Here is a 16,143-nt window from a genome sequence, read left to right as displayed (position 1 = left end):
TGCCATTCATTCCTATGGGCCTGGAGGCCCATAGGAAATTGCCGAATCGGTAAATACCGATTCGGTACAATGGGGAAAGAGTCAAGGGTGGCAGGGTGTCACATTGACACCCTGTTGCACCCTTGAATAATGCTTGTGTGCACGTGTTTCAGAAAAGGGGGTGGTGATGGACAGAGCATCTGAATTAAGCAGAATACTACTACCCAGTCAGCAGATCAGGGCTTAATCCATCACCGTTTTTAGCTCACTGCACCATCCCAGCTCAGAACCTGGCTACATGCAAATTAGTCTGTCCCTGGCCCAGTGCATCATGGGGACAGGGCAGACCAAACTACCAAGCCAATTCTTTAACTGGAAAGGAAACAAGCTTCCGGGGACCGGTTTCTGGCATTACAGCCATCTTCGGCCCGGCTTGCTTGAATCCTGATGGTGCAGTGAGCAAGGGACTCACATCTGAGCATACCCTTCCACGCTTGTGGTGGACAAAACGATTCAGAAAAGGGGGTGGTGATGGACAGAGCATCTGAATTAAGCAGAATACTACTACCCAGTCAGCAGATCAGGGCTTAATCCATCACCGTTTTTTAGCTCACTGCACCATCCCAGCTCAGAACCTGGCTACATGCAAATCAAATTAGTCTGTCCCTGGCCCAGTGCATCATGGGGACAGGGCAGACCAAACTACCAAGCCAATTCTTTTACTGGAAAGGAAACAAGCTTCCGGGGACCGGTTTCTGGCATTACAGCCGTCTTCGGCCCGGCTTGCTTGAATCCTGATGGTGCAGTGAGCAAGAGACTCACATCTGAGCATACCCTTCCACGCTTGTGGTGGACAAAACAATTCAGAAAAGGGGGTGGTGATGGACAGAGCATCTGAATAAAGCAGAATACTACTACCCAGTCAGCAGATCAGGGCTTAATCCATCACCGTTTTTTAGCTCACTGCACCATCCCAGCTCAGAACCTGGCTACATGCAAATTAGTCTGTCCCTGGCCCAGTGCATCATGGGGACAGGGCAGACCAAACTACCAAGCCAATTCTTTTACTGGAAAGGAAACAAGCTTCCGGGGACCGGTTTCTGGCATTACAGCCGTCTTCGGCCCGGCTTGCTTGAATCCTGATGGTGCAGTGAGCAAGGGACTCACATCTGAGCATACCCTTCCACGCTTGTGGTAGACAAAACGATTCATAAAAGGGGGTGGTGATGGACAGAGCATCTGAATTAAGCAGCATACTACTACCCAGTCAGCAGATCAGGGCTTAATCCATCACTGTTGTTTAGCTCACTGCACCATCCCAGCTCAGAACCTGGCTACATGCAAATTAGTCTGTCCCTGGCCCAGTGCATCATGGGGACAGGGCAGACCAAACAACCAAGCCAATTCTTTTACTGGAAAGGAAACAAGCTTCCGGGGACCGGTTTCTGGCATTACAGCCGTCTTCGGCCCGGCTTGCTTGAATCCTGATGGTGCAGTGAGCAAGGGACTCACATCTGAGCATACCCTTCCACGCTTGTGGTGGACAAAATGATTCAGAAAAGGGGGTGGTGATGGACAGAGCATCCGAATTAAGCAGAATACTACTACCCAGTCAGCAGATCAGGGCTTAATCCATCACCGTTTTTTAGCTCACTGCACCATCCCAGCTCAGAACCTGGCTACATGCAAATTAGTCTGTCCCTGGCCCAGTGCATCATGGGGACAGGGCAGACCAAACTACCAAGCCAATTCTTTTACTGGAAAGGAAACAAGCTTCCGGGGACCGGTTTCTGGCATTACAGCCGTCTTCGGCCCGGCTTGCTTGAATCCTGATGGTGCAGTGAGCAAGGAACTCACATCTGAGCATACCCTTCCACGCTTGTGTGGACAAAACGATTCAGAAAAGGGGGTGGTGATGGACAGAGCATCTGAATTAAGCAGAATACTACTACCCAGTCAGCAGATCAGGGCTTAATCCATCAACGTTTTTTAGCTCACTGCACCATCCCAGCTCAGAACGTGGCTACATGCAAATTAGTCTGTCCCTGGCCCAGTGCATCATGGGGACAGGACAGACCAAACTACCAAGCCAATTCTTTTACTGGAAAGGAAACAAGCTTCCCGGGACCGGTTTCTGGCATTACAGCCGTCTTCGGCCCGGCTTGCTTGAATCCTGATGGTGCAGTGAGCAAGGGACTCACATCTGAGCATACCCTTCCATGCTTGTGGTGGACAAAACGATTCAGAAAAGGGGGTGGTGATGGACAGAGCATCTGAATTAAGCAGAATACTACTACCCAGTCAGCAGATCAGGGCTTAATCCATCACCGTTTTTTAGCTCACTGCACCGTCTCAGCTCAGAACCTGGCTACATGCAAATTAGTCTGTCCCTGGCCCAGTGCATCATGGGGACAGGGCAGACCAAACTACCAAGCCAATTCTTTTACTGGAAAGGAAACAAGCTTCCGGGGACCGGTTTCTGGCATTACAGCCGTCTTTGGCCCGGCTTGCTTGAATCCTGATGGTGCAGTGAGCAAGGGCCTCACATCTGAGCATACCCTTCCACGCTTGTGGTGGACAAAACGATTCAGAAATGGGGGGGTGATGGACAGAGCATCTGAATTAAGCAGAATACTACTACCCAGTCAGCAGATCAGGGCTTAATCCATCACCGTTTTTTAGCTCACTGCACCATCCCAGCTCAGAACCTTGCTACATGCAAATTAGTCTGTCCCTGGCCCAGTGCATCATGGGGACAGGGCAGACCAAACTACCAAGCCAATTCTTTTACTGGAAAGGAAACAAGCTTCCGGGGACCGGTTTCTGGCATTACAGCCGTCTTCGGCCCGGCTTGCTTGAATCCTGATGGTGCAGTGAGCAAGGGACTCACATCTGAGCATACCCTTCCACGCTTGTGGTGGACAAATTGATTCAGAAAAGGGGGTGGTGATAGACAGAGCATCTGAATTAAGCAGAATACTACTACCCAGTCAGCAGATCAGGGCTTAATCCATCACCGTTTTTTAGCTCACTGCACCATCCCAGCTCAGAACCTGGCTACATGCAAATTAGTCTGTCCCTGGCCCAGTGCATCATGGGGACAGGGCAGACCAAACTACCAAGCCAATTCTTTTACTGGAAAGGAAACAAGCTTCCGGGGACCGGTTTCTGGCATTACAGCCAGGGCCGGACTGAGAACAGAAACCGGCCCTGGCAAACTGCTCAGCTGGCCTCCCCTGGGGTCAGGGGGAGCGCAGGTGAGCAGTTTGCGACGGCCGGTTTCGGCCGATTTTATTACCGGGGGCCGACATTGCCATCCCACGGTAACAAAAACGGCCCCCCAGGGGCCCAAAATCGGCCCCCACCCTAGCGGCCTACCGGGGAAACGCCCGGCGCCCGCTATGGCCAGTCCGGCCCTGATTACAGCCGTCTTCGGCCCGGCTTGCTTGAATCCTGATGGTGCAGTGAGCAAGGGACTCACATCTGAGCATACCCTTCCACTCTTGTGGTGGACAAAACGATTCAGAAAAGGGGGTGGTGATGGACAGAGCATCTGAATTAAGCAGAATACTACTACCCGGTCAGCAGATCAGGGCTTAATCCATCACAGTTTTTTAGCTCACTGCACCATCCCAGCTCAGAACCTGGCTACATGCAAATTAGTCTGTCCCTGGCCCAGTGCATCATGGGGACCCCCTTTTCTGAATCGTTTTGTCCACCATAAGCGTGGAAGGGTATGCTCAGACATGAGTCCCTTGCTCACTGCACCATCAGGATTCAAGCAAGCTGGGCCGAAGACGGCTGTAATGCCAGAAACCGGTCCCCGGAAGCTTGTTTCCTTTCCAGTAAAAGAATTGGCTTGGTAGTTTGGTCTGCCCTGTACCCATGATGCACTGGGCCAGGGACAGACTAATTTGCATGTAGCCAGGTTCTGAGCTGGGATGGTGCAGTGAGCTAAAAAACGGTGATGGATCAAGCCCTGATCTGTTGACTGGGTAGGAGTGTTCTGCTTAATTCAGATACTCTGTCCATCACCACCCCCTTTTCTGAATTGTGTGCACATGTGGCACACATACATGCCCTAAGGGCATGTATGTCTGCCACATGGCACTGGTGTAAATGCACAGATTTGCATTTACAGAGGTATTCGTTATTTACCACCAACTAATAGTTGGTGGTAAATAACGAATCCTTAAAGCACAGAAGCACTCTTCAAAGTGATTCCTACATGTCATTTACAGATTCGGTAAATACCGAATCGGTAAAATGGCCACCTACATCAGAAAAGCCTATTACCGGTCAGTAACGTCCGAAATTTGTTAATTTCGGCCGTTACCGACCAGTAATAGCCTTCCTACATCTGGCCCTAAGTTGTGATTGCATATACTTACCTTAGCATACTTACCACATGTATAAGCTTTATTTTAAAACAATAAAATGAATATATAATACATGGGAGCCTTCCATCACTGTAGAGAAGCCTTTCTGATGGTTTCTTCTAACTACAGATACCTCACCTTAAAATTCCCCACTTGTGCCATACTGGATCTGGAGACTTTTGTAGCAGTCCTCCCACACACTGCTAAGTCGCGTCATGCGGTTCCGCATCGGCTCCACTCTGCCCTGCAAATGATGGAGCGGAGACGCATATAAATGTTACCCCTGCACATTGACACAAGTTCTTTTCTTTCTGTGCCTTCTGATGCAGATCCAGAGATCCGTTTCCAACTTTGTCAGACTTCAAACAACTTTTAAAACTTTTTCACTATGTACTGGGTAACAATGTCCTCAGTGACAGGCTTGAATCCGTGCTGCGACTGCAGGAAGCAGATGCTATTCATCAAGTGTGCCTTTGGTGGTGTGACTTGTGTCACAACTCAAAACTAACAAGATTCATCGAAGAAAACTCCATCCTCGACCCCTCCCAATCCGGATTTCGCAGAAACTACAGCACTGAGACCGCTCTACTCGCAGCCACAGACGACATCTGCACCCTCGTCGACCAAGGACACACGGCAGCCCTGTTCCTACTGGACCTCTCTGCAGCATTCAACACGGTCTCCCACCGCACACTCACCCCAAGACTCCATGATGCCGGCATACAGGGAATCGGCCTCAACTGGCTTTGCTCCTTCCTCACTGGCAGAACCCAAAGAATCAGACTGCCACCCTTCCTCTCTGAACCCACGGAAATCTACTGCGGAGTACCCCAATGATCGTCGTTCAGCCCCACGCTTTTCAACATCTACATGGGCCCCCTTGCCGCCATCCTCAGACAGCACAGACTCAGCATAGTATCCTACGCCAACGACACCCAGCTCATCCTCACCCTCACCAAGGACCCCATCACCACCAGACTCAACTTCCAGGAAGGAATGAAAGACGTCGCATCCTGGATGAGCAGCAGCTGCCTGAAGCACAACTCAGAGAAATCAGAGGTCTTCGGACCCTCCCCCTCTGCTTGGGACAACACCTGGTGGGCCACTGCCCTCAGCAGCCCCCCACCGCTACGAACCCCGCCCGAAAACTTGACATCGTACTCAACTCCTCCCTCTCCATGACCTGACAGGTCAACGCCGTCACCTCCACCTGCTTCAACACACTCTGCATCCTCTGCAGACCTTCAAATGGATCCCCCGCGAGTCAAGGAAGACCGTCACCCACGCACTCATAACCAGCAGACTGGACTACGGAAACGCCCTCTACGCCTGGATCAACAAGTCTCTGCTCTGCAAACCCCAGACCATAGAGAACACAGGAGCTAGACTAGTCCTGGGCGTCCATTGACACTAACACATCACCCACCACCTTCACAACCTCCACTTTTCCAGTCCTTGTAATCCAGCCTTCCTATCCGTTGTGGGTAGACTGACCTCTGAGTTGCCCACCTGGATCCATCTCATTAAGGATCCTTTTTAACTTTACTTAATTCAAGCTGCCCAAGGGAATGGCAGCTCACCCATCTTAACATCACACAAGCAATATTAAGGTATCTGTAGGACCCAGGTGTAGGAAGGTGGATATCTGACTATGGTTACCCCCAAACTTTTTGCCTGGTGTTTAGCTGGTTTTTGACTTAGTTGGCCTGGGATCCTGCTATTCAGGGCCCCAGGCTGATTGCTCTCTCCTTAAAATGGACTCCATGTACCTTAGGTGCATAAAACAATTGGAATTGGTTCACCTTATAGGCCCCTGTAACAGTGTACCATAGGTACCCAGGGCATAGGTGTAGCCAAGGCCTACCAGGGGCTGCAGCATGTATTATGCCACCCCTGGCCTGGCCTCCATATTTGACACAACTGGCTGATCACTCAGCTGGGGTAAGTTGGTGTAATCACCTCTTACTTAGGTACAGTATGTCTGTGCCTAACCCTAAACTGGACACATATGTTCCTATCAGCCACTCCTATGGAAGGCCTCATCAATCCTGGAGGCAGAGTGCTTGGAAATATGTGAGATGGTGCTCTAGCATGAGCTGAGCCTGTCTGCAGCTGTCGGGAACCACTCCCTAAGCTGTTCCGGGATATTGCCATACCATATACTCTTAAGTGCATTATAATCCTCGCGGTTATTTGCTATCTTTGGTTTGGCTTTATCAAAACATGTCGAGTAAGGTGTCATACGAATTGGAATACTATCCCCTCGCCAATTCTGGCGACGGGGATAGCATTCCACCCTTCTAGAGGGACACGACATGTGTGTAGCCTTAACCCCGGTTAAAGTTAAACAGAGCCTCAGCATCACAAAATGGATGCTGCCACCACAGGCACGAGTCTGGCCTCCTGCTACTGACCGAAACTCGGCAGATGGTGGCCTGGACAAAGGGTTTCCTGCCTTGGGAGGTGCGAGCACCACCCCAGACAGGATTTTGTGTATTGGGTAGGACAGGGCTGAATAGAATCAGACATGCCCGGGGCACACAAGGTGTCCCCGTGCATAGGCCAGTCCAAACCGGTCCTGGGACTTTCCAGACCCAGGCCTGGCGCGGAACTGGACAAAGGAAAGGGGGTGTAACCGCCCCCCTTCCTGGTTCCTCCCAGAGGAGGGACCTAGTAGGTGATCCACCCCTCAGATTGGGAATAAGAGCGGGAGCAGTGCCATTGCACAGCAGATCATCCTGAATCAACTTTACACGAAGAAGAAGACTGGACTTCGACATTCTGCTGCACAGAAGACTGAAGAGAATCTCCCTTGTGGCCTAGGAGTGGCCACCCTGTGAACACAGGTACCAACCAGCAACTCGACGTCTGCTTTGCCGCCGCCTCCCGCCGGAGACCGAGCCCAGAGCCCGACAAGAACCAGACTCCCAGACCTCTCAGAGCCCGATCCACAGTCCCTGCAAAGAAGGGACCCGTGGAGGCACTGAGTGACGTGGGACCGGACCTCTTGGAAGACACTCGAAAAGCTGACTGCGCAGCTTCTGAGGTATCCTCGACGTTGTGTTTTGGGGACTGAGAACCCCCACCACCGAGCAGCCCTTGCACCAAAGATCAGCCCTCCAGCATCTCCACGATCTGCGTGGGGCCCTTTTGCATTGTGCCACTCGACGCGCCATCCTGGCCACTAGCCACGTGGTCAGCGGCCATCTTGGCGACGAACCCGAAGATTTACACAGCAGGTCTGGTTGCTCCAGACCTACCCAAGCTCCTGTGAAAAGGAGCACCCGCTCTGACCTTGCTGGTCCGAGTGTTAAGCATCTTTCAACTTCTGCCTGGCTTGCCTTTGCCAAGGCCTGTTTGCTCCGATCGAGGTGCCGACACCGCCAACAGCGAGAAGCCTACGTGGGACAGCTTGTGACCGACTCCTGGACGTCCTTGACCCCGGGTATCCGCGTGGCTGCAGAAAGAAGCTACCTGACAACGCCTGTTTGCACCCGACATCGCCTGGTTCCAATCTGGTTCCACGGTAGTCACTGGCTAGTGACTTTGAACACTGTCCCCTCTGCTTTCAGGTCTTCACATCTTCAGATCCACCCTTGGATCCACCGGAACTCTTCTCATCGAGCCGCCTGCAGCATCTTCAGCTCTAAGCACCATCGACCGGCGTGACGAAACCCGACACTACTTCGACCCTGTGCACCCGCTTCCTGTGGGTGAGGTAACTCAGCTCCGCCAGTGCTCCTGCATTGGTACACATCTCAAGGGCCTGTGTCTTAAGTTTTAACTCCGTAGGTCACTCGGAAGGTTCCTAACTTTCTAACTTTGTACTTTTTACGCACCATAGACTTTACATTGGAAAGTGCGTGCACTTTGAACACTGCACCCGAGTCCCGTGGGTCTCTCCCGACTTAGTCACTGCTAGTCTCGAATAGCTCCAGCGATTCCCAAGGCCCTAGGCCTCTTCACTTTCCTCTTGGTATCTCTTATACCACTTTCTTAGTATATGGTTTAGGTGGCCCCTAGGGCTCATCCATATTGTGCAACTTTTGTGTATTTTAAACTGTCTTGTGATTTAACGCTTGTGCTTCTGTGCTCATAAAGAGTCCAGGGGATTTTATAGTTAATAAATCAATATATATTTTCAATATATATCTGTGTGGTGTCCCTTTCATTTGGTATTCAAGGGGGTTGTGTATGGTATAACAGCTGGCTTCACATGCCTTTCAGAGTTTAGCCTAAGACTGCTTTGTCCACGTTACCACTAGGATAACTGGTCTACAAGGTTGAATTACAACCATCATCATAAGGGTTGCTTGGCATGATAAAAAGTGATCACTAAGAATTAGTGAGCATTATATATCAGGCCAACTTCTCACATTGGTGAGCAGCGGATTGGGATCTGAGCTTGCTGTTGTTTTACCATTACAATTTTTGAGATTATCATTTGAAAGATCATACAGGTACCTGCTAGGTACATATAAAACAAGACTAGTATACTTAAGTTCTACTGAACTTAGTTGTTGTAGAGCGAAGGGAGTAGCACACCCTAGCTACAACTACTAGATAGGTTTAGTAGGTAAACACCAGTGTAGGTAGATTGCAACACATCCACCCACACTAGAGCAATGTCTGGAGCAGAGGGGTTCAGTGGACTTACTCCTGTTGAGAGTGACCCTCCAAGGGCACCATCCAAATTTGCTATTTTTTCCTTTAAGGAATTAAGACAGCTTTGTGTCTTAAGGGGTCTGAAGACAGGGCCTTCCCCTACTACAGACCACCTAAGAGAGCTCTTAGACCAGTCTGAGACTCTAAAGCCCTCTAAGGCAAACCCCACAGGGGATGCTGAAGGAGGCCATCCTTCAGAGGATGACACTGTAGACACCCCTGCCCCTATCATCCTGGTAGATGAGGAAGCCTCCACCACTGGAGCTCCTCAGGTAGATGTAGAGGAAGAGGAGGAAGAGGAGGAGGTGGAAAGCAGTGAGTCAGATGATGACAGAGATAGTCAGGTGCTGGTCTGTAGACTGAACCAGGCTAACTTAAGTCAACTTGGGAATGAATCAGGTAACAACCCATTCAGACCCCCAGGTGGACTTAACCAGGAGCCTAGGAGGAGAAGGACTCACTCAGGTGACTCTGACAACTCCCATGCTTCTAGAGGTTCTCATGGTCACTCCATAAGGAGGATGACTAGCCCTCAGAGAAGGGAACATGAGACCAAATTGAGAGAATCTCAAATTAGAGAGGCTGAATTGAGAGTCCAGAGACAAGAGTTAGAGATTGCCCTGGCCCAAGAGAAACTTGCTAGAGCAAGACAGCCTAGAGAGAGTGGGGTAATAGAACCCACTGGTGGCAGCAATATCCAGAAGGATAAAGACAGGTCCTTTGATACAAGAAACCTGAGTAAGATTGTGCCCCCCTACAAAGCTGGGGATGACATCCATAAATGGATAACTGCAATGGAGAGAGCCTGCAGAGTACAGCAGATCCCTCAGGAGCAGTGGGCAGCAATCATGTGGCTCTCCTTTGAAGGTAGAGGCAGAGACAGACTCCTCACAGTTAGTGATGGGGATTCTAGAAACTACATGGTCCTGAAGAGTGCTCTGATTGATGGGTTAGGCTTAACCACTGAACAGTACAGGTTAATGTTCAGAGATACCCAGAAGACACAGACTCAGGACTGGTCTGAATTTGTTGAGTGTGCCACTAAGGCTCTGGAGGGCTGGTTGCTGGGAAGTAAGGTTACTGACTATACAGGATTGTATAATTTAATTATGAGAGAGTAAATCTTAAGTAATTGTCAAAATCAGCTTCTACATCAGCACCTGGTTGACTCTGATCTGACCTCCCCACAAGAATTGGGTAGGAGGGCAGACAAATGGGTCAGAACCAGGATCAGGCCTAAGAACCAGGGTGGTGACCAAAAGAAAGAGACTACCAAGCCTCAAGAGAAGGGTGGGGATAAAAGTAAGGAAAAGACTTCCCCAGGGCCCCAAAACTCCAAGAATGGGGGTGGGTCCCAAGACACTTCTACAACCCAGAAAAAGCCTTATTGTCATACCTGTAAACAGGTGGGGCATTACAAAACAGATAGCTGTTGTCCCAAGAATGGCAATAAAGAGAATATACCTCCAGGTAAGGCTCCAACACCTCCTGTCACTGTTAGCAGTGGTCCCCCAGGTGGTGGGAGCACCCCCAAGAATTTGGGTGGGTTTACTTTTGGAGGACAGGTGGACTCTGGCCTATCCAGGTCCCCTAACTCAGATACTCTTGTCTATGAGACTGGCATGGGGTTTGCCAATTTCACTGCTTGCCCAAACACTTTGAGCAAGTATAGACAGGAGCCCCTCATCAATGGCTTGAAAGTTGAGGCCTTCAGAGACACAGGGGCTAGCATCACCATGGTGGCTGAATGTCTAGTCCCCTCAAGGCAACTTTTACCTGATGCCAAATATCAGGTGACAAACATTGATGGCATAGAATCCAATCATCCCATGGCAGTAGTCAATCTTAGCTGGGGAGGTGTCACTGGCCCAAAGAGAGTGGCAGTGTCAGCAAACTTGCCTGTAGATTGCCTACTGGGTAATGATTTGGAAATCTCAGCCTGGGCTGAGGTTGAACAGCAAACCCATTCTAGAATGGTAAATCTCCATGGAAAGGTTAGTGGGGCTGTAATGGCTACAGCCCCAATTCAAGATGTCCTTCCTGAAAAGGTTGGGAGGGCTGAGCAAACCTCAGCCCCATCTTTAGATAACTTCCCTCCTGAAAAGAGTAGCAGGGCTGTACTAGTAACAGCCCATACCCAAACCGAGTCTCCTCCTGAAAAGGTTGGTGGGGCTGTGATGGCCACAGCCCAAACTCAAACTGATACATGGGTAGTGAAGCCTGAAATGATGGATCACTCCACCCAAACAGAGAGCATTGAGGAGGAAGAGAAATCTCCCTCCCACCAGACTTTAGGAAAGGATCAGCCTCCTCAGGGAACTGATCTTACCCCTGATGAAGGAACTGTCCCAGAGGTTGTTAGGCCTGGCCTGACAGAGCCTCTGATGGCAGTGGACCCTTCTCAGGTGGGACCCCGTCTGGAGCAGGTAACCTGCCCCTCTCTACCTTGCCTTACTCAGCCCAGGGCTGCAGAGGACAAGAAGGACAGTGAGACCCAAAGGGCCCCCTGTCAAATAAAGCACCCCCATCAGCAGATTAGGGGCACCGAAACTAGTAGCCCTAGTGAGGTGCAAGCTTTAAAAACTCCTGAGGGATCCCCCTTAAAAGTAGTTAGGGACCTCCCCCAGATGGATATTGTTGGGCACAGCCAAACCTGGGACCCTAAGGGCCCAAACCTGAACTGTCCCTCCAGTAAGCCAAACAGAGGGACTCAGCCTCCAGCTTTAGGTAGCCAGAGGTTGACCCTGAGCGCACAGTGCAACTCAGTCAAAGAAAGAAAGGCACACATGGTGGAGAATGATTGGAGGAAGTTGAGCCCTACAGAGGAGACTCACTTCAGTACTCCATCTCAACACCAGCCTTTGACTTTGCAAAGACACACCACAGGTAGAGATTCCCTATGGTGGAGACCCTCAGATACCCTTAGGGTGAGGGATTGCTTAGTGGACCATGAAACAGGGGGTTACCAAGCCAGAGCTGGTACTTCCTTATATGGCCACTTAGGCAATATAGGCTTACCTGGTCAAGGATAGCCTTATCTCCTTTCGTTTGGGGGGGGGGGGGTTATGTAGGAAGGTGGATATCTGACTATGGTTACCCCCAAACTTTTTGCCTGGTGTTTAGCTGGTTTTTGACTTAGTTGGCCTGGGATCCTGCTATTCAGGGCCCCAGGCTGATTGCTCTCTCCTTAAAATGGACTCCATGTACCTTAGGTGCATAAAACAATTGGAATTGGTTCACCTTATAGGCCCCTGTAACAGTGTACCATAGGTACCCAGGGCATAGGTGTAGCCAAGGCCTACCAGGGGCTGCAGCATGTATTATGCCACCCCTGGCCTGGCCTCCATATTTGACACAACTGGCTGATCACTCAGCTGGGGTAAGTTGGTGTAATCACCTCTTACTTAGGTACAGTATGTCTGTGCCTAACCCTAAACTGGACACATATGTTCCTATCAGCCACTCCTATGGAAGGCCTCATCAATCCTGGAGGCAGAGTGCTTGGAAATATGTGAGATGGTGCTCTAGCATGAGCTGAGCCTGTCTGCAGCTGTCGGGAACCACTCCCTAAGCTGTTCCGGGATATTGCCATACCATATACTCTTAAGTGCATTATAATCCTCGCGGTTATTTGCTATCTTTGGTTTGGCTTTATCAAAACATGTCGAGTAAGGTGTCACACGAATTGGAATACTATCCCCTCGCCAATTCTGGCGACGGGGATAGCATTCCACCCTTCTAGAGGGACACGACATGTGTGTAGCCTTAACCCCGGTTAAAGTTAAACAGAGCCTCAGCATCACAAAATGGATGCTGCCACCACAGACACGAGTCTGGCCTCCTGCTGCTGACCGAAACTCGGCAGATGGTGGCCTGGACAAAGGGTTTCCTGCCTTGGGAGGTGCGAGCACCACCCCAGACAGGATTTTGTGTATTGGGTAGGACAGGGCTGAATAGAATCAGACATGCCCGGGGCACACAAGGTGTCCCCGTGCATAGGCCAGTCCAAACCGGTCCTGGGACTTTCCAGACCCAGGCCTGGCGCGGAACTGGACAAAGGAAAGGGGGTGTAACCGCCCCCCTTCCTGGTTCCTCCCAGAGGAGGGACCTAGTAGGTGATCCACCCCTCAGATTGGGAATAAGAGCGGGAGCAGTGCCATTGCACAGCAGATCATCCTGAATCAACTTTACACGAAGAAGAAGACTGGACTTCGACATTCTGCTGCACAGAAGACTGAAGAGAATCTCCCTTGTGGCCTAGGAGTGGCCACCCTGTGAACACAGGTACCAACCAGCAACTCGACGTCTGCTTTGCCGCCGCTTCCCGCCGGAGACCGAGCCCAGAGCCCGACAAGAACCAGACTCCCAGACCTCTCAGAGCCCGATCCACAGTCCCTGCAAAGAAGGGACCCGTGGAGGCACCGAGTGACGTGGGACCGGACCTCTTGGAAGACACTCGAAAAGCTGACTGCGCAGCTTCTGAGGTATCCTCGACGTTGTGCTTTGGGGACTGAGAACCCCCACCACCGAGCAGCCCTTGCACCGAAGATCAGCCCTCCAGCATCTCCACGATCTGCGTGGGGCCCTTTTGCATTGTGCCACTCGACGCGCCATCCCGGCCACTAGCCACGTGGTCAGCGGCCATCTTGGCGACGAACCCGAAGATTTACACAGCAGGTCTGGTTGCTCCAGACCTACCCAAGCTCCTGTGAAAAGGAGCACCCGCTCTGACCTTGCTGGTCCGAGTGTTAAGCATCTTTCAACTTCTGCCTGGCTTGCCTTTGCCAAGGCCTGTTTGCTCCGATCGAGGTGCCGACACCGCCAACAGCGAGAAGCCTACGTGGGACAGCTCGTGACCGACTCCTGGACGTCCTCGACCCCGGGTATCCACGTGGCTGCAGAAAGAAGCTACCCGACAACGCCTGTTTGCACCCGACATCGCCTGGTTCCAAGGTAGTCACTGGCTAGTGACTTTGAACACTGTCCCCTCTGCTTTCAGGTCTTCACATCTTCAGATCCACCCTTGGATCCACCGGAACTCTTCTCATCGAGCCGCCTGCAGCATCTTCAGCTCCAAGCACCATCGACCGGCGTGACGAAACCCGACACTACTTCGACCCTGTGCACCCGCTTCCTGTGGGTGAGGTAACTCAGCTCCGCCAGTGCTCCTGCATTGGTACACATCTCAAGGGCCTGTGTCTTAAGTTTTAACTCCGTAGGTCACTCGGAAGGTTCCTAACTTTCTAACTTTGTACTTTTTACGCACCATAGACTTTACATTGGAAAGTGCGTGCACTTTGAACACTGCACCCGAGTCCCGTGGGCCTCTCCCGACTTAGTCACTGCTAGTCTCGAATAGCTCCAGCGATTCCCAAGGCCCTAGGCCTCTTCACTTTCCTCTTGGTATCTCTTATACCACTTTCTTAGTATATGGTTTAGGTGGCCCCTAGGGCTCATCCATATTGTGCAACTTTTGTGTATTTTAAACTGTCTTGTGATTTAACGCTTGTGCTTCTGTGCTCATAAAGAGTCCAGGGGATTTTATAGTTAATAAATCAATATATATTTTCAATATATATCTGTGTGGTGTCCCTTTCATTTGGTATTCAAGGGGGTTGTGTATGGTATAACAGCTGGCTTCACATGCCTTTCAGAGTTTAGCCTAAGACTGCTTTGTCCACGTTACCACTAGGATAACTGGTCTACAAGGTTGAATTACAACCATCATCATAAGGGTTGCTTGGCATGATACAAAGTGATCACTAAGAATTAGTGAGCATTATATATCAGGCCAACTTCTCACACCAGGTACATGGAAGCACAACATCCCATTAAGCTTCGCCCTGCATTTTATTCCATTACCACGTTCTCCTTTACGATTCGGGACATCATAAATTAATTAGGACGTGTCAATATTAAGGCTACAAGCTTCGTTGGTAAGACTTTTGTCTTACACATTGTGATATCCGTACTCCCAAAAATTTATTGGAGGTTGATTTCCTGACGAAGGCAGGTTTCTGCCGAAACGCGCGTTGAGACTTCTTGGAAACCAACCTCAAATATACTAATCCATGAGACTCTATGCTTCAATTATCATTATGTATTGTTTTTGGTCAGATATCCAATCAATTCATTATGCTGACACTGTGTAAAAAACCTTAGAGTGAGGTATGTTTGAATGGATGATTGATTGTAGTTAGTATGTTGTGTACATAGCCTTTTTCTGTAACAAAATGTACACAAAGCTTTACATTTTAATGAATTTATTTTGTAATAAACAATTTTGTATTTTTCTATTCCTAGCGTCACTACTATTATTTGTATAATCATGTTCTAGTATTGTTGTTGAAGTAGCCCTAGGAATTTCACAGCAACCTCCACTGGCTTCCCATTGAGAAGAGAGTAACTTTCAAGATACTCACCCATGCCTACAAATGCCTCCACAACACTGAACTCAATATCTCAATGACAGAATCTCTTTCCACGTACCCAAGAGCACCCTCCGATCCGCCGACCTCGCCCTCGCCAAACCCCCGCGCATCCGTGTAGCAAGAACAGGTGGATTAACCTTTTCCTACACCGTGGCCAAGACCTGGAACGAGCTGCCGGCATATCGTCCCGCCTGCCCTCAATCAGGCATACCCCTGCCTTCTGCTTTCTTGTAGCACAAAAAGCAGAAAATAAAATGGTATTTAAAATACCATTTTATTTTCTGATTCTCGCACTGCGAGAAGGCAGTGGGGTGGCACCTTTCTGCCCTAATGGAGGAGCCACCCCTGTATGAGTCATGTTACGAATTAGGATTCTTTTGAGACTTGCCTCTTGTCTGAGTCGTTGCTCAAGGGGTTCAAATGCAAAGATAAAAAGAACGGAAAGGGGTCACCCTTGCCTAGTACCACGTCCTACCAGGTAGGATTGAGAGATATGGAAACCTGTTTTAGCCCTCGCTGAGGGGGCTGTGTAAAATAACTTAACCCACCTAACAAATGCCGGGGATATCCGGAAGTGTGTCATCATAGTAAACTTATAATCCTAGTTCAGGGAATCAAATGCCTGGCGAATGTCTAATTAGAAACATTGACATGGGCATAAAGATCCCGACTAACATCCATAATCTGAA

Source organism: Lissotriton vulgaris, chromosome 1_1 (assembly GCF_964263255.1).
Source record: "Lissotriton vulgaris chromosome 1_1, aLisVul1.2, whole genome shotgun sequence".
NCBI classification, from domain to species: Eukaryota; Metazoa; Chordata; class Amphibia; order Caudata; family Salamandridae; genus Lissotriton; species Lissotriton vulgaris.
This window is presented reverse-complemented; position numbering follows the sequence as displayed.